The following is a 19,439-nucleotide window of genomic DNA, read 5'->3' on the forward strand; positions in this document are numbered from 1 at the left end:
AGTACTAGTATCCTGACCTAATAGAGGAGAAGCAACATGGCATTGGAGAATTGATTCAAATTCAAATCTGACTGCAAAGCCTTGGTGTCATCACATATCATACTGGTTCCTGCTTGGGCATACCAAGGATCAGCCCTAGGCTGTACCCGTCAGTTTTAGGGCAGTGTTTTCAGGAATGAGAAGATAGGGATGTTGGAGATCTATGCATGGCTTCAACAGACACATCTCTTGGGGCAATCCTTCCTGCATCTGGGCAGCAGGATCCTGTTATTAATAGTGTGTAATTGGACTGATCTTTGGGTACACTTGGGTGGAAGAGTGGCAGAGAAAGCTCATTTGCAGAACTACCCTCCAGGCCTTGTTTTCATTTTGACTAAGTCAACATTTAAATAACCAATGTTGAATTATTGGTTGAATAAATTATTGAATAACCAATTTATTGGTTATTATTGGCATGGACTCATTTCTGTTTTTTTCTTTTGTTTATAAAACAGCTAAGTGCTGAAAATATATTCATCCCTAATTAGGAGAATAAGATATTAGGAAAAGAACTTGGGAGAAATCACTATGCAGAGAGTTCAGAGAAGGGCTGGAGTCTATCTTCCAGGCTTAGCAGACTTGCTTTCAGGGTCTACTGCTTGCAAGGAGCTCAGTAGAGCAAAATAATAAACAAGGAGATCTAATTTCCAAAACCATCAAGTATTTTGATGACCTTGAAGAAGTTGCTTCACCTTTGGGCTTTAGTTCCTGAATGTGTAAAATGCAGAAGCTGGATGAGTGAAAACCCGAACTCTTTACCATGGCTCAAGAGATCCTGCATGACCTGGTCTCTCTGTTCACTGCTCTCCTTATCTTGCCGCTTCGTCCTCCTTGTCTACTGTGCTCCAACCACACTCCCTTTTCTCCTGGCCCTTGACAGGCCTACCGCAGGGCCTTTCTACCTGCTTTTATCTCTGCCTACAATGTTTCTCATCCTTTCCTTCCAAGATGACTGCAGGCCTGTTTCATTTTTCAGCTCAGAAAGGCTTTCTCTGGTCCTTTTATCTAAAACTATCCTCTGCAAATACGACTCCATTAGCTTGTTTTATTTTGTTCATAGTAGTCACCACTTTCTGAAATCTTTATTTGTACATCTATTCTCTATCTCTATACAAATGAGAGCAAGAGCTTTATCATTTTTGTTCAGTGCTTCAGCCCCTATACCAAAAACAAAGTCTAGAACATGGTGTTATATTAAAAAAATAAAATAAATTTTGTACAACTAACTGGATAATAACAATAACAAAGGCTTATTATATAGATCTCTACAGTTTTCAAAATACTCTCACAGTTTAGTCTCATTCTGTCTTCACTGTCCTAATAGTTAAGCAATAATTATTGTACACTTTGATACCAAGATGTATTTTTTTGTGGTAAGACACAATCCAATGGATGATTTTGGAGGAGGAGGATTAGAAGGAAGGAAACACTACATTGAATGTGCTCATAATTTAAATGGCTGAATCTCATTAAAAATAGTTGATGGCAAAAAAAAAGTTTATGACTTAGAATCAAGGAAATATATATTTACCTCAAAATACCCATTTTGAGGAAGAAATTTTCCCAATGCCCTGAAGCTGACCAGTAGTAGAGGCTGACTTTCAAACTACTTTTTTTGTCTGATTTATTTTCCATACCTTGTTTAACACCAATGACTAGCAAGATCTCCCTTATCTACCTTTCCCTGGCTCAGGAGAACAGAGGAGATCCAACCAACACCTAACCTTCTGCATCTTGAAAACTTATAACTCTACAAACATTCTCCTTCATCTACACTGTCACACACTCAGCTTTAAGACAGTGACAGATCTGAAAAGGAGGAAGATGAGCTTCAGTTAACCTAGGAGAACTTGAGAGAAAAATGCAAATGTGAATGAACTGAAAGGAAGAAGAGTGAGGCTTTTCCTTCACCAAATGTGGCCAGGGGTCTTTAGGTACAAAACTGGCTGGAAGTAGGAGACTGCACTAGATGCCTCTCAAGGTCATTTCCAATCTTTGGACATGGTTTTGGGAGGCATAGGAACACACACACTCAGACCTGTGAAAACAATTTCCACAACATGCATGAGCCCAGTGCATTTACAGCCTGTGAAGTTGGTTAAACAGCTAAGTCTTGAAAAGCACACTGTGGAGACAGTCTTCCTTCAACATTATTCAAAAACAGACAAAAATATTTCTCTTCAGGAGGTCAGAGAGAAGAGCTTATATGTCTAGGGATCAAATTCACATCAAGGGACCATCTGACCCAGCCTAGTTTCTTCAGACACAAAAAAATAGGAACATGTTATACCCACTTAATGAGGAAACCATGACCCATTTGTTAAATGTGATGATGCACAGAGAGCTCTTAGGCCAGTGAGTGTGAAGATATTTCTGTTACTGTCATAACTATTAATTTATTCTATTCGACAAACATTTAAATGAATATATGCTATGTGTAAAGACCTCAGGTGAAGTCAAAGAAAAAGTAGCCAGTGTCAAGGAGCTTGCACTCCAGTTGGGAGAGTGGTTCCTTCCTTTGGGGGTTATAAGGGACTGAACGATGGCTAGAGATGGGAACAGGCAAGGCAGAGTTTGTGTAGTCAGCACCACAAGCAAATGTATGCTCTTCATGATGGATCTGGATAAACACAAATTAATGCACCAAGATAAAATAATGCTGGATAAGTTTTCCAAGACAATATGAGAATGGGCTGAGAATGATTGTAATTTTTATGGGCTGAGAATATTGTTTGTGATTTTTAAGATTCTTTCTAGAAAGATATTAACTAGCCATGCTTTCCCTGATACTTGAGACTCTGAGAACACCAGGGTGGGTGATTCTGTGGGGAAATGTATCCTGACATGTCACACTCCTCTGTGTTTTCTGAGGCCTTGAAGAGTGGGGTTCACATAATTCTGAAGGTATGTTTCACTGCTTCCTTAAGAAATGGGATATGTGAAAGAAATGACTGTTTGTGGTCACTGATTCGGGTGTGTGTGGGGGGATGGACAAGAGGACAAGATGGCTCATGACTCAACCCAGGTCAGCATTTCAATGTCCCTCATACAAGACTTGCTCTGCAAATTGTGACAGCATTTCTAATTTGATTGAAACATTTAAGTCTACTAAACCAAAAAACTGGAGTCCCTTCTAATAGGTCTCTGAGTAAACAGACAGGAAAGGGATCTCTTCTTCACCCTTCTGTGGAGTTAGTACTGGCCTGGGAACTAAATTGCAAGTTCCAGTCCCAGCTCCATGTGCTTTGCAGCTATTGGCAGGCCTCTTAATCACTCTGTAAAAGTCAGAAGGACTGGCTCTCTCTGGCACCCTTCCACTTCTAAAATCCCAGGAGCTAAGATGTGATGGAGAAATAGTACAATAGAGGGTTCCCCTTCTGGCTACTATTATTTCCTCCCCTCCCTCAGAACTTTATTGGATCAGGTAGGGCAAATTGGCACAGAGGCATTTGCTGGGGAACTGCAGCCTCACAAAACAAGCTTCAGGGAAAATGAAAGAAGCATACACCTAGTATTTGTGTTTCAGAGCTGGCCTCTTTGAGCTCATTAACCCAGTCTGTCCATTATCTCATTTGCCTTCAACCATGTGGTCCAAATCTCCTGTCCTAATTTGGTTTTGCACTTCATTCCTTTCATTTCCTCTAGTTAATGAGTGCTGGCAAAGGGCTGAAGAAATGTAAAGAACCTGAATGTTATATCTCCTTTATGTATTCTTTATGCTCTTTTACAGGGTTGGAAGCCTTACACTGATAGTAATGAGCTATTCAAGGCATGCAGTGTTACTGGGCCTCAGTGCAATGTAAATGGAATTATTTGCCTTGGAGATACCCAGTCCAATCTCTCAGCAAATTGCAATTCCTGAAACTAGGTCCCCTTGGAAAGTGATTAAATAACTGTGTACCTTGTTTGAGAGATTTACAGCAATTCAAGAGAGATATTGGGTTGCTTCTAATATGAAAATAGATTGACTCTACTCTGTTTGTCATAAAATGTAATTAGCAATCAATTTATCAGAAGCTATTAATTACCAGATTGTTCACAGTTTGACAGGTTAGGTTCAATCACCAAAACTCTTTTCCAAAAAATCCATAAAGCTACCAGCCAATTAAATATTATGTGTGTGTCTGTTTTTATTTATGGAAGAAAATTAAGTAGGCTTTTGTGTTTGACTTGGTTAGGTAAACAAATATTTATTAAGTTTTCTTCTATATTTAGAACTGTACTACAACCAATGTCAAAAGAAGTTATAAAACCCCACCCTACCCTCAAGAGATTTTACAATTCCAGTTGGGGGCTTAAGACTTATAAACATGATCCAAATAGATGAAAAATGCAAGGCTATATGTAGCCAAGATTATATACCCAGGCACTAACTTATGCAGAGTTTCAGGGAAAGATGTCTCCAACATGGGATGGAGGAGGTAGAATTTCTGTAATTTTAATAAAATATCTACTGAAGAAGTTACCCAGTGCTCCCTTTTAAAAGGCCATTAGAAAAATTCCTTTCAGGGTTCAGACTAGAGAAGGGCTTGCCTTTCCTAAGGAAGAAAACGGCAGCTGTGATCCCAGGTGTGTTGATTTGAAATTGTTAGGTACCCCAGAAAAGCTGTGTTCTCTAATTCTGGTCATATTGCTGGGTGGGATCTTTCAGACTAAGTTGTTTCCATAGAGATGTGACCCACCCATCTGTGGGTGGTAACTTTTGATTAGGTGGCATCAATGGAGATGTGTCTCCACCCATTCAAGGTGGGGAAAAAGCTTGAGAGTCTACAGAATCAGAGACCTTTGGAGATACAGAAGGAAAACACCCCCGGAGAAGCCTTATGAAACAAGAAGCCAGAAGAGAAAGCTAACAGACGTCGCCATGTGCCTTCCCAGCTGAAAGAGGTGTTTTGGATGGCATCAGCCTTTCTTGAGTGAAGACAACCTCTTGTTGGTTTCTTCATTTGGACATTTTCAGTGCCTTAGAAATGTAAACCTGCAACTTAATAACTTCCCTTTTTAAAAGCCATTCCATTTTTGGTATATTGCATTCTGGCAGCTTTAACAAACTAAAACACCAGGTAAGGTCTGTCATGGATGTTTCATAAAGTCTGGAAGAGAGTTCAATTGAGACTGGGGCCTGAACACAAGAGGGAGACCTATTTAGGGTTCTCGTGGCAGGACTCTAAAAATCTCGGTGCCTGCAATAATAAAGGGAGTATCTTGAATTCAGAATTGGAAGTCCTGGGTTCTCATGTCAGCTTTGCTCCCTCCTTGAACACATCACTCAACCTACTTTGACTCATATTAAATTGTGCCTTTTGAAATTTTTTTAAAGTATGATGAAGAATATTTGGTGATGAGGGCCACGGTGGCTCAGCAGGTAAGAGTGCTTGCCTGCCATGCCCGAGGACCTGGGTTCGATTCCCAGTGCCTGCCCATGTAAAAAATAAAAAAATTAAAAAAAAGAATATTTGGTGATGAGGAGGGAAGTTGTTTGTAGGTTGAGCCATAGAGATAGCCACATTTCTGAATATCTTGGGAAGAGGAAATCATAAAAAGGTAGAATTAGGAACTTTCATTGCATACTTTGGCCCAGGGCTATCTGTGAATGTATCAATTTAAATCTTCTGGTACCATTAAACATTTTGGGGATAGGAGTTTTGTATTCCCTGACCTTGCCATCTGTATAAAGGGGAGTCTTCACTTCCCAGAATAGTTCTTTCTCAAATATCACCATAGAAACAGGGGATAGGATGGTGTTTCAGTTTCCTAGGCTGCTTTAAAAAAAAACATGAAATGGTTCAGCCTGAGTAATGGAAATTTATTTGCTTATGGTTACAGTCCACCAGAAAAATATCCAAGTCAAGACATCGTTAAGGCGATGCTTTCTTCCCAAAGACAGGCTGCCAGGAATCCTTGGACCCTCTGCCATATAGCAAATCACATGGCGATGTCTGCTGCTTTCACCTTTCTCTTCTGGGTTTTGTTGCTTTCCGCTTCTTGCTTCTGTGAATTTCTTTTTCTGTATTCATTCCATTTTCAAAGGACTCCAGTAATAGGATTAAGACACATTCTGAAGTAACCTCATCAAAATGTCCTACTTATAAATGTTTTGCATCCACAAGAATGGATTAGATTTAAGAACATGTTTTTCTGGGAACAAAGAGCTTCAAACCACCACAGATGGGAGTACCTTAACATGTACTCAACACCTACTTTCCAAGAACCCATTAGCCACACTATGTCCTCATTTTACCAGAAAGGAAACAGAGACTCAGAGGTGTTCAGAAAACCACTCAGTTACCAACTAGTAAATGGAAGAGCAGGGATGGATGGGCTCTAGCCTTTGCTTTGCCCCTACTTCATTAAATGTTCGTAGATAAATCCATTCCCTGTACATTGAGCCAAGTGCTTCCAGAATTGAATACCAAAGGTGCTTGGTTGTAGTTTTCCAGGGAAAAGGTCCATTACTTTAAGAGATTTACAAAGGGATCCATAACCTCCCAAAATGTCAAGAACCACTAACTAGTTTAGTAATGCTAAGTGACAAAATCATAACTGGTAATACATATTGATATGTACTGGATGTTCAGCTTTGTTCTGAGCATTTTACTTGTTTAATTCATTTAATACTCTCAACAATCTATGAGTTATATATTCTTTTATCCCCATTTTAGAGATGGAGAAATCAAAGCACAGAGAGGTTAAGTAAAATTCCTAAGGACACAGAATAAGTGTTAGAAGCCAGATTGAAATCTAGGCATGCCCACACTCTTGTTATCAATGAGTAGACATTTGGAGTAGGACTTTACAACCCAATATTACAGCAGAAGCATCATGTGGCTGGTACACAGGTTGGAGATCATCCGGTTCAATAGTTCCCAACCTTTTCATAGTCCAATGAACCCTATCTTTTTTTTTTTTTTATCATGAGCATGATGTGTGCTTGTTTGAAGCTGTTGTGTACTCCAGAAAAGGTCTTATTCCTTTAATCCATTTCTGTAGGAGCAGACCTGTTGTGGGTGGGACTTTTTGGTTAGATTATTTCGGTTGAGATGTGTCCTACCCTATTCAAGGTGGTTCTTAATCCTTTTACTGGAATCCTTTATGAGAGGCTAAAAGACAGAAAAAGAGAATGAAACAAGGACCCACCAAACCTCATGGAGGAAGCCATGAGAACTAGAGAGCTAAAAGCAACAAAACTGGAGAGAAAAGCACCAGAAGACAACACGATGTGTCTTCCCTTATCACAGAGGTGTCCCAGATGCCAGCAGCCTGTTTTCAATGTCCGGGTATCATCCTGTTGATGCCTTTATTGGGACATTTTCCTTAGAACTGTAAATTTTAAGTTAGTAAATTCTCATTGTAAAAACCAACACATTTTTGATACATTGCATTCTGGCAGCTTTAGTAAACCAAAACACCATATCCTTGAACAATGTGCTGGTATTTGAGACAGATGAAAGCTTCTCTGAGAAGAGAGAGGGACAGAGTGCACATGGTGTGTACGAGTGTGCATGTGAGTGAGACAGGGTATAAGTGTGTGGAATAAATGCCTGAAAGTCCTGCCCCCTTTCACACCACAGTGGCTCCAAATCATCTCTTCTAAACCCTGCCTTTCCAGAGAACATAATGTAGAGCCAGTGATCTGGACCTGCCCTTTTATTTGACAGAAAACAAGTTTCAGGAGACACGGAGTACAGCAGAGGTAAAGCTGAGTGTGGGCCTGGGCTCCTGACTCAGCATACTTTTCTCTTTAAGGCTTCATTCCATTGCTGTTTTCAGATCCAAGGTTGAGGGGCTGTTATCAGTTAAGAACAAACCCACTTGCATACACATATTCCAAGAGTCCCTCTTTGTGTGGCCTGGATGTGTGGACACTTCTAATCTGGAACTGGCTGGGGACAGTTTTTCTAGGGCAGAGCAAATGGGACAAAAGCTTTGGGGGTGGTTTGGCAATGCCAGGAATGCCAATGTCTTGTCAATGTCAGTGTCAGGAAAACAATCAGCTGCAAGTGATGAAAGCAGGGGTGTGCTCTACAGGATTCTTACATTCCTCCATCAAATATATATTTGTTTGTTTTGAATGGGACAGGTAGGGTGGAGGAGGGAGGAAGCAGCTCTCACTCCAGTAGCCCCCAGAATCTATTAAAGCTTATTTCAGGTAGAACTTGTCTGGGGCAGGCCTACTTAAAAGCCACAACTTTGCTCCCTTTCTGCCACCTGCCTCCTTTTTGGGTTTACTTTCATGCTCCTTTGCTGCCTCAGCAGTTGGCAGCGGGACCTGCCTAAGTTTTGCAAGGAACAGGCTCTCTAGGGAGTTGTGGCCTGATTAAGCAGGGAGGGAATACTGTGGGAAAGGGTGGAGACCAGCCGCCACCCTGCTTTCTGGCAAGTCCAGGGATGCTGAATGACTGAGTCTCTATGCAAAGCAAATGGAAGAATTCCCTGTCCAGTCCACAGTAAGTAAGAGAAACCAGGCATTCTCATCCCGTCTACTCTGTCTTTTCATACCAAGGACCTAATCAGGGCTGAAGATGATCAAGTCTTCATCCAAACGAACACCTAAGGAGTATCCAGTCCTATGCTAGGTGCTGGGCGAAAATGGAACTAAAATCCTCACAAAGCTTCTAGAATAAAGACAGAGACAAACTTAAATCAAATAAGCATGGAGTCAAGGAAACATTGGGTGCTGGAAGAAGATACGAAAGGCGACTTGTTTGAGTCTAGGGGGTGGGGCAGGGAAACCTTTCATGTGGCAAGAATATGATTTCACTCGAGTCCTAAGGGATGGGAAAATAATGAGGAAGAGGAATAGGTAGAGCATCTAGGAGGAGGAAACAGCAAGCACAAAAGTGTTGAGACAGAAAGGACACTTCTTTATTCACCGTAAAATATCAGTGACACACAGTCATGCCTACAAATCCTACTAACTCATCACCTACTATAACACATGCACTTTCCATTTTTTCATTCCTTCTTTTTTAAAGTGTTGGAGAGGCAGACACAAATATGGAACATAGTGAAGAATATGTACAGAGGATAGCAGCGACATAAGGGTGGGCCATAACCGCCTAGAAGGTAAGCACTTCAGGGAAAGTTTACTGGAGAAGGTAACCCTTATCTAGGAGTGAGATTTTCTGGACATAGCAAATAAGGAGTAAAATGACTACCTTAGGCAGGAGGTACAGCATAATTAAAGGCTTAGAAGTAGGAAAGAGTTTAGTACCTATCCAGACAATTCTCAGCAACTGGGAGACAAATTGCAAAGTAGGGACTGGAAGCTTAGGTAGGAAATCCTTGTATGACATCCTTGCATAAGCTTATTCTTCCAATAAATATTTATTGGGCACCTGCTATGTTCTAGTTCCTAGAGCTTAATGATCGTTCACAAAACAAGACCTGGCCCATGGTCTTGAGAACCAGGACACACATAAAGCAAGTACTCATCAAGCGTGGAAGACAATCAAATAATAAGACAAACAGGAATAGAGGAGATGTGGTAGAGGGAAGTAGCTAGAAGCCAACTTTGCAGACCCTATTAGGAATGTTGGTCTTTTTCCTCAAATCAGCGAGAAGTTCTTAATAAGGGTTTTATGCAGAGAGGTTAAACATGTTCAGATTTGCCTTTTGAAAAGATCTTTCTGATTGCTGTGAGAGGAGGACCTATTCTCTGTCTTGGCCACCCAGCCCCTCTCCCCCACTGGTTTCGGTCATGTAATGGAAAGGAACCTTGAAATCCACTCTAAAGTATCATCTATTTGTGCAGAAATCCCTGTAGCTTCCACAAGCTCTCTTTGCATTTGCATCCGTCTCAGGTTGCTAACAGCAATGCCGTCCTAACTGCCTCAGAGCCAACCGCAACGTCTTGACAACAATTATATTAATATCAGAGCTAGGAATGAGCTGATGGAAAGCTGTTCATCCATGTAATGAGGTTTCAGTTATATTTTAGAAATGTGTCAGATAATTTTGTAAGAGACGGCAGAGTTCTTTTCTGTGTGCATGAGATGGGGGAAGTGAAACTTGAGCTCCTTGGCTCCAATTGCAATGTGAGAGTTGTCATCTGTTCATGAGCTGCTCAAGGCAGAATGAGCCAATATGAAGGGAACAGTGACAGCAAGAGGAGCCCAGGACAAGATGGGGGTGGGGGGGATGGAGAGGGAACATATTTACTGCTTTTATCACCTAATCAGGAGCAAGCACTTACAACGGATCAAGCATGTCTTGCGTCACCTCATTTAAACATGACAGGCCTATGGGGTAGAGAACCTTATTTGACATGGAACTCAGATAGGTGGATTCAAGTCCTCATCTTTCTAACTCCAAAGTCTGATTTTATGATTACCCTGATTCTATGCTCTATCTCTATATAAAGCAGGCCTCAGTAACTACAGGCTTTAGTGTAGAATTGGGAAGTCTATTTTATATAAACGGAAACTGTGCTCAAACCTAATAAGAGCATCTTTCTACCAAATTCAGGTGAATCTCATTATTTTATGTTCTGTGGGACATTCATGAGAGCTGAGATAGTTATCACAGCTGGTGCTTCCAAGTGTGGGCCATGTAATAATGTTAAAGGCACCTGGCTGCCGCACTGAAATGGTTCCTATTTTAGTCCTTTCCATTTTTCAGTCTCTTTGTCAATAATTCACAGTATCAGCTGGCCAGTGGAATCACCTGGGGAACCTTAATAAACTCTGAAGCCTAGGCCCACCTCCAGAGGTTCTGATTTCATTCGTCCCATGCAATATATCTCACACTCTAATGCGTGGGCAAAACACTTGAGATCTTTGTAGAAGGTAGACTCTGATTTGGTAGGTCTGGGGTAGGACCTGAGACTGTGCATTTCTAACCAGCTCCCAGGTGATGCTGCTGCTGCTGATTTGGGGACCTCACTCGGAGCAGTCAGAGTTGAGAAGTGCTGCTTGAGGAGGCAGTCTGAGTTTGGTGCTAGTGAATTTTCAACTGTTCTTTTTTTTTTTTTTTTAATAAAGTAAGAAACTATTTCAGGGAGAGAACTTTTAGTGGATGGCAGTGACTGGCTAGAGTTTACCCTTGTTGCTCTGAGTTTATTGTATTTAATTTTGCAGTTAGTCTCTGTGGTAAGAAATGATTTTCCACTTATAGTAGTTCCTTTTTTAAAATAATCCTCAATTCCATAGAAATATCTATATCTGTAAGTACTGATGAAGGGGGACCAGCTTGTGTCACAATTGCAAAATTTGCACATGATAGATTCAAGCTTTGGGACACTCTCCCTTGTCCCCATTCTGAGCTCTCAGCTGGCCTTTGTTTCCACATGTTGGTCAATGAAGATGGCATTCCTTTTCTCCTTTTTGGGCCTCAAAATGTATACCCAATGGAGGCTTTTCTGAGAGATAGAGCCCTGCTTTACAAGTCAGACCACAGAACAGCACCTCCTCTCTCATCCTTAACAGGATGGCCACCAAGAATGACAGCCAAGGCTCCTTATGGGATTTTGTGTCCCCTGCTGGTGACAGTGAACCCAAACCCAGGCACTTTATAGTAAGAGTGACAGCAAGGCATTGCCCTTCTAGAAAACGTTGCCTTTTCATGGGGGTAGTATCTGGCTTGAAAAAAAATCAGGGAAGGGCCTGCCTCCCTCTTCTACTGAAGGCTTTGTAATAAACCTTGGCTAAAGGCAAGGGTCAAATTCCTTGTGTATACTGCTGCAAAGAGCTCAGGCTTGGAAGCCCACAGAGCTGGTTTTGAGGCCTGGTCTCACCACTACCCCACGATGTGAACTGGAAAGGCAAGTTACTTTTACCTCTTCAAACTTCATTTTTTTTTCATCTTCAAAATACTGAGATTTGTTGTGAAGATTAAATGCCGTGTATGTGGAGGTATTTAGTATGATGCCTGGCATAATGTTAGTGCCCAGTAAATGAAAATCTTATGGTCCTGGATTATTCACTGAAAAGGAGGTGAAGAAATGAAGAGAACGTGGGTGAAGAGCAGGGTCCAAGGACACTGAGATGGATAGTCACTGCCCAATCAAGCTTCCCCTGTGACTGAGCAGGATGGGGTGTGTATGTGCTGCCTCTCAATTCCAGCTGTGGCATGAGAACTTGCATCATTAAATAGGAAGGAAATGATGATCTCTGCCCTAAAGCAGAGTCCAGATGAATGCAAAGGACAGCTGGGCAGAGACACACTCTGTTGGGAGGTGATAAAAACAAAAAGTGTGTCACCAAATATAAGAATTGCACATGACCCAATACTTAGGTTTTTCCCTTCTTTTTTTACTCTTAAGCAAACCAACATTCTCCTACCCTCTCCCACAAAAACATCTGGAAGACAAGTCTGCAATAGACACACATTTTCTGATTCAGTGAATAAGCATTTGAGTCTCTCCTAGTTCCTGATAGAGCTCCAGGTACTGGGGTACAGGGGACAAATAAGCTGGAGAAGACCTTTAAGCTCCTGGGCTTATACCCTCATGGGTCTCTCCCAAGCCCCTGGCTCAGTGTCCCATTCTGCTTCCCTTTGCACAATTTCTGCTTTTCTCTTTGTGCCCTGGGAATGCAACAACCTGTGGTGACTCTCATGCCATGCAGAGGAAGAGGAACTAGATGCTTTTGTTTTCAGAGGTAAGTACAAGCATGTGTTTGCAAGGACTCTCAATTATTAGGAAACAAAACAGATTTACTTTTATTGAGAGTGTCTCTCTAAGATGGGAAGTGCAGACTAAACAAGAGAAAGAGAGCTATAGTCAGGGGCACCCAGCTGGAGCTGATCAAAAGGATGGCAAATGAAGAAGGCTATGCAGTCTGATAGGGTCCAGAAAAATGTACTTAGCATGAGATTCAAAAGAAGATTGCACATGAGAAAGGCTTGCTCATGATCTATTGTAGAAAAGAAAGAAGTTAACGTTGAATTACCAGCTAGTACATCATTATTCTGGTCCCGGGAATGGATTTTGACATTGAGAGAATTGGGTTCAATGCTCATCTCCACGACTTATTTGCTATATGATTTAGGCAAAATGATTAACTTGACCAACCTTAGTTTCCTAATTCGTAAAATGATGACACTAGTGCTTATCTCTTTACGTCGGTGGGGGAGTTAATGAAATGGTATACATATAGGGGGCAGCACAGGGCAGGGTCCCCACAGGTATTCAGTAAAAGTGTGCCAGGCTGAACTGAGCTGAATACAGCATTATGCTAGTTCAGATTTATCCACAATTACACAGGCATTGAAGTCGGCTGGTGTCCCAAGATTTTAAAAAATCTGTATCTTCTATATCTTTCTGATCACAGCCCAGTTGTATAAGCACCACTTAGAACGAGCAGCACTTTCTTGATATTCATGTACAGTGCAGACTACTGAGCTGTCTGCTTCTGTAAATGACAGAATTCATGGGCCCATCCTCACGCTAAGATGCCAGTTTATTTGAATGATCTCACAGAATTGGAAATATTCTTTATTATCTCTGGCCAAACCTAGCTTGTTAGTAAACCAAGGTGAAAAGAAAGTGAGGACAGAAAAAGAAATTGGAGAAATGTTACATTGCTACAGTTCAAAAGAGTAAGGATGGGGTTAGGCTGCCTTGGAAGACAAAACTCAGCCTGCATGCTCACTGACTAGGATATTCCCATGATTAAAGGGTTCATGGGGGAAAAGCCAAGCTCAGGAGTGAAGGACATCAACTATGCCCAGATAAGAGGAGTCAAAAACAAACACACTCTACTGCCCAGGTCAGACCTGGAAGGACCAAGAGTGGGGAGGGTGAGGGAGGGTGTAGAAACCGGTAAGGCTTGTGTGTTCACTTCCCTTGTTGCAGGGTCCAGCAGGACAGGTTTTTCCAAGCTAATCAGTAATATGTTATCAAACCCTCCTTGTGAGGGTGATTCAGGTAAGAGGTGTTTGAGGCAGTTGAGCACAGACATGGAGAGTATGTGTTTGGCCACTCAGGCTGGCCACTCAGCCCTGGTTTTGCTAGGGCTGGTGGCCCTGGCTGAATGAGCAAGCTCCCTGACCTTCAGTTTTCTCTTCTATAAAAGAGGGAGAACGATACTGGAAACTGTTTTGGTGATGGTGGGGTGTTATGATGTTAGGGTCACGTGAACTAATTAAGTAAACTTACATGTAGCAAGTACTTGATAAAAGGCAGCTATGATTAATTATTAATTGCTGTTATTACTTGGGAGGCATAGTAGAGCTGTGCATGAACTGTGCAGGTGGCTGGAGAATGACTGCTTTCTTGGGGTCATGGTGCACTTACGTTGCGTGTTGGGATTGTGCCCGAAGCAAGTCCCTGCCTAGGGTGGCAGAGAGTTAGTAAAAGAACTCCAATATCCAACTGAGTACCATGACTGAAAGACACAAGGACTAACAACTACCTTTGACGAGTCCAGGACAGTCTTTTGCACAATTTTCTTGTCACTTACTGCAACTCTGGTGCTAACTCAAAGTATTTTATTTCGACAGTTTTAAGCCGGCACAGGACAATGTTATTACAGAGCTGAAAGAAGCCCTCTAAATTATGAGGCCTGAGGCTCTATCTTGGGGAACAATATCTCCATTGATTACTTAATGAGCAAACTTGTCACTCCAAGGCCACTATGGTTCCACGCCGGTGGAGAGAATCCTGAATAGAGGAGAAAGCTCTAGCTGGTTTAGTGATATCCTAGAGACATAACTCAAATCATCTTCAACAGGATACTTCACCCACCAACCTAAGGATGACAGAATATATTGAGGCAAATTCTCTCCTATATTTGTTCCTATGCATGGAAAGAAAGCAGATTGGGTCTTGGAGTATAATACCTGTCAAACAATGAATTCCTAAAGGAATTTGTGTTTGTTTGATAAGTTATATGAGAGAACACAACATGGAAGTTAGCAGAGAAGACTCTGGATTAAGATAGCTCCCGGTACAAGTTCTAATCTTCCTCCTTACAGGCATTGTGTCCTGATTGTTCCTCAGTTTCTACATATAGAGTCCAGGTGATAGACCAGTCTCATAGATGGGCTGAGAGAAAACTAACATGGCCCTGAGCATTTGAGAGTTCATTACATGCAAGGCACTATCTAAGCACTTTATGTGAATAACTCATATAACCCTCACAACCAACCCAGAGGGTAGGTTCATTATTGCTCCCATTTTACAGATGAGCAAACCGATACACTGAATGGTTGTGAAATTTGCCCAATATCCTATAGCTGTCAACCCACAGAGCCAGACACAGAATCCAGACACTCTTAACCACCAGCCATGCTCTGAACCACTATGATAAAGTGCCTTTTACACATGACGTATCATGAGGAAAATACTTCTATCAGTGCCTGCTATGAAGAGGTAGTTAGTAAATAGTGCCTATTCCTATTATATCATTAGCTCCTAGCATATAATACAGTATCTGCAAATTCTCCAAAAGGTTTTAAGAATTTAAAACAGTTTGGATTGGGTCCAGTATCCAATGTATGCTACGGGTTAGGGCTGGTTTTCATGTTCCCTTTTGGCAAGAAGCACCATCTTGTTTTCTTTAGGAAAACATATGCTATTTTTTGTGAAGACTGCAAAGGCAGCATAGAAGAAAAGGAGTCTCCTTAAGATAAGAACATGTTTCTAAATCTTGGTAAACAAGATTAGTGGATAACAGTGAAATAAAACTTGCCATGTCTTACCATTTCACAGTTTCAAAGAAATTTCCTAAACGTCATCTCATTATATGACATCCTTGTAGCATTCCTGTGAGCAAGGCAGGCCAGGTAATGCCAACTCTGGTAGAGAGAAGGATCTCAAGGTAGTATAGCAGAGTAGAAGTCTGTATGTCTGCTGGATAAGAGCATGGGCTCTCGGTCAACTAACATATGTTCAAATCTAGGTATTACCACTTTCTAAATGGGGAACTTTAACCCTCTGAGTCTCACTTTCCCTATTTTCAAAAGCCGAGATAGTCAGCATGAAAACTAAGTGAGATTATCCAAGGAAAGCTCTTAGTGAGTGTTCAATGAAACTTCCCTGCCAACATTGCCGTCATCACCATCATGAGCCCAAGGAGTTGGAAAAGGATTATAGGGAAGCAGGACGGCGCTTAATCCCAGGTCTCCAGCCACTTAACATAATTGTCTTTCTCTGATACTACATGGCCTATGGACCTCTACCTCCCCAGAAAATCATGAGGACTCTGACTTGGCTCCTGATATAAAATGATATTTTCTTTTTAAGAAGGCATTTTCTAAAACCTGCAAATTAAGAACAGCACAAGAGAATTGAGCAAGATAAGGGTTGTGTTATGAATATCATAGAACCAACCTGAGGATCAGGTATAAACTCAGATGTCTCTTAAATCAAATAGGAATAGGGCCAGGGCTGGTGCCAGGGAGGTTTAACACCCATCACAATGAAGAACACATTAAGTGCTAGGAGGGACCCATAAAAACCAGCAGCATGTGAAATACTGCCAAGCGCCAGATGGCTGCCAAGGGGGAAGTGTCACTAGGCTGGATTCTAATGTTCTTCCTGCAAAGCAAATAGTCTGGGTGTTAATTAAAGTGTGTAAGTCGAATCTTGAGGTAGTTGCCTGGGAAAAGTAATCCTGCAGAGAAGTATCTTCCTCTAGTAGATTTCTTTGCAGTTGTGGGTTTTCCACAAGTGAACTTCTCCAAGCCAAACATACTTCCCTGTGTACTCTCTGCTCTACATTTTGTACAGAGCTCACTACCTATAGGCGAGACACATATTCGTCCAGTTTCTTCAGCATTGTCACACTGAATATTCTGTAAAGGATGCACATCACACCTGCACCTTATAGGAACCTCACAGGATCTCCAGGGCAGTGCTTATTATTCCATTTTACAGATGTGAAACATGAGAAGTGGGAACACTAAAGGATTTGCCCACAATTGCAGAAAGAGCTAGAGCCCATAGAAATATCTTGGGTCCCATAATCTCAGATATGGGCTTCTTTCTGTATAATATAACAACACCCAAAACAGCAAGAGATACGTGAGAAAAGTCAGTCTGGCGGGAAGTTGAATGGGTGGTTAGATAAAGCAGGGCTGGAAGGGAGAACTCTCGGCGTTGTGAAATTGTGTTGGCATGAAAGATCAACACCAGGCCTGGTACCGAGAAGAGCCAGTTGGGGACAGTCATGGGCAGTGGGGTTGATTATCAAGACTGGTGAGCACAGTCTTATACCTTTTTATCACACTTCGCTATTTCTTAGGGAATTTAATTTATTTGATGCCATTTGACCTTTCTCTCTATGTTATCCTGAGAATGAAATCTGTTGCTCCTTGAGCACCTGAGAACCCAATGCCTTTTAATCCAGGTGCCTGAAAACTTAGGTACCTTTTAATTAGGCAAGGGTTGGAACATGAAGGGTGTGGCAAATTGCATTGGAATTTGGATTTAATTCCAAGTGGCCACAATGCATTGGCCTGGAGTCTGGCTCTCTCTCTTTCTTTCAAATACATTTCCTTCTTTCTACCTTGCTGGCTCTGGAGTTTCAAACACTAGTTCTCAGTCTGTGAATCTAGACAACATGGGTTATATGTTGCTGAAAGTGGGCTCTGCACAGTCTCCAAATCCACAAGAAGGGGCCACTGGGGACTGAAAAGTAGAGGCCAAGCTTTCAATTAATTTCTGAGCATCTGCCTCATGGACTTGTGACAATACATGTAAAGTTCTTAGCACTCATGCTTTGCAAATTATATGATTTCAATAACTTTTCTCTATTAGGACTTTTATTAGCTGCCACCATCTAAAATCCAAATCTCTTCTCACTCTCTCCTCCCCCTGCCCCCACATTGACTTCATTCAAATATTGCATGATGGTTTTGCAAACTTTTGGAAAGCGGTCATGAAATGGCACAAGTAATGACCACTGCATGGTGTAGGTGGGGCCAGGACCCTCAAAACAGGTGATCTTTTCCCAGGGAGTATGTATGAAAGGCAGAGGCTATTTCTCCTCTGGATGGGCTGTCTGCTCAGAAGCCAGGATGCAGAGAGGGATTACATCACTACCTGTAACAGCCCCATCAGCCACAAAAAAGGAAGCCTCCCCAGGCAACCACACACCCTGGACCTTCTAGCTTGGCCAAAAGATGCCCAAAGAGAAGAATGAGAGCTCCAGGGAGTCTGGAGCTGCTGGTGCTGGACGTGGACTCAGCTGCAGCCCCCATGACCCAGGGGACAGAGGGTGGAAGGAGTCAGGGGCAAACAGGGAAACTCCTTTTCTAGTAGAAAACTTGGCCAGGCCAACAAGCAGTGAGGAGAGAGAACTGAAGAAAACAACACATCCCCAATCTTAGCATCAGGCAGGGTGCTTACCTCCTCCCTCCTCAGTGCAGGTTCTCCAGCTATGAAGGTGTCAGCAATCCTTGGGTGTTTTTATTCAGGTGGGGCAGTAAGGAGGGAGGGAGGCTGGGCTGCTACCGCCCCTAGTTATCTCATCAAAAGGGAGTGACAGGGAGAGAGCTTTCCCCCACCCTTGCTGGAGCAGACCTGTAAGTATTGAGCTCTGTAAGAAATGTGGAGCAGAGAGTACACAGGGAAGTGTGTTTGTTTTGGAGAAGCAGAGTTGTGTCTGGGGGAAGGCAGTCACAGTTTTTTCTAGAAGCCCAGCCTTCAATGTCCGCGCAGCAGACCTGAATACAATTCCTCTACTCCATTTCCACACTTCCTGTACTGCTTTGGAAACCTGCTTAGCCCCGCCTCACCTCCCCCCCCCCCCCCCCCCATTCTAAGTTTCTTTCCAAGCCAGACATCTCCGCCCTTCTCCTCCTCTTCCTTCTCTGTTAGGGCTGCCCTAACTGGCTAGAGTGTTTCAGGGCTAATCCCAGAGAGGATGCCTGTACAAGGCCAGCTGGTAGGAGACTGGCAGCTTCTCCACCAGCCCATACAATTTATTTTGAGAGGAGCCTCTGAGTTAGTTAGAGCCAGAATTTGGGACCTTGGGCCAGGCACTGGAAAAATAGAGGGCATTCATTTTTGGGCACTTAAACATGGTGGGAAAATGGGTGTCACTGCTGAGCTGCTGCCCCTGGGTGACTCTGATCTAGGCAAAGGGGTTCTACCACTAATGCCTGAGGCATGGCCAAATTGCCCTCTTACTACAACGACCCCAGATTTTTGCTGAAAGATGCTGTGGCTACTTTTTTTTTTTTCCAGCAGAACTTCAGCAACAGGCTAAAGGAAATGTCATTTTAGCAGTGTGCTCTAAGGCTGTTGTTATAAAGCAGTTGGTCACCCCAATTCATGGTTGTTCCACTGAATCTGTGAGTGGTCTTCCAGAGAAGGAGATAAATTATCCTTGAAAAAAGGCAATCACTGCTCAGATCTCAAATCTAAGAATTTGGAATTTTATTTCCCTACCTGTCAGGGTAGTTTTATGTTCCTCCAGATCAGAGATTGCCAGATTTTTCAGATGTATTGGAAT

At 42.2% G+C, this 19,439-nt stretch overlaps 1 protein-coding gene across 1 annotated transcript in view; it reads right to left on the minus strand.

Annotated features, from left to right (window-relative positions):
- The window catches only part of ATP10B (ATPase phospholipid transporting 10B (putative)), a 304,465-nt gene extending 286,085 nt beyond the window's left edge, over positions 1-18,380 (minus strand). Inside the window, exon 1 of the mRNA XM_077137580.1 lies at positions 18,332-18,380. The gene's annotated coding sequence lies outside the window, so the exon portion shown is untranslated. The remainder of the gene's footprint in view (positions 1-18,331) is intronic.
- Positions 18,381-19,439: the final 1,059 nt, after the last annotated feature.

This window comes from Tamandua tetradactyla, chromosome 20 (assembly GCF_023851605.1).
Source record: "Tamandua tetradactyla isolate mTamTet1 chromosome 20, mTamTet1.pri, whole genome shotgun sequence".
In the NCBI taxonomy this organism is placed as follows: Eukaryota; Metazoa; Chordata; class Mammalia; order Pilosa; family Myrmecophagidae; genus Tamandua; species Tamandua tetradactyla.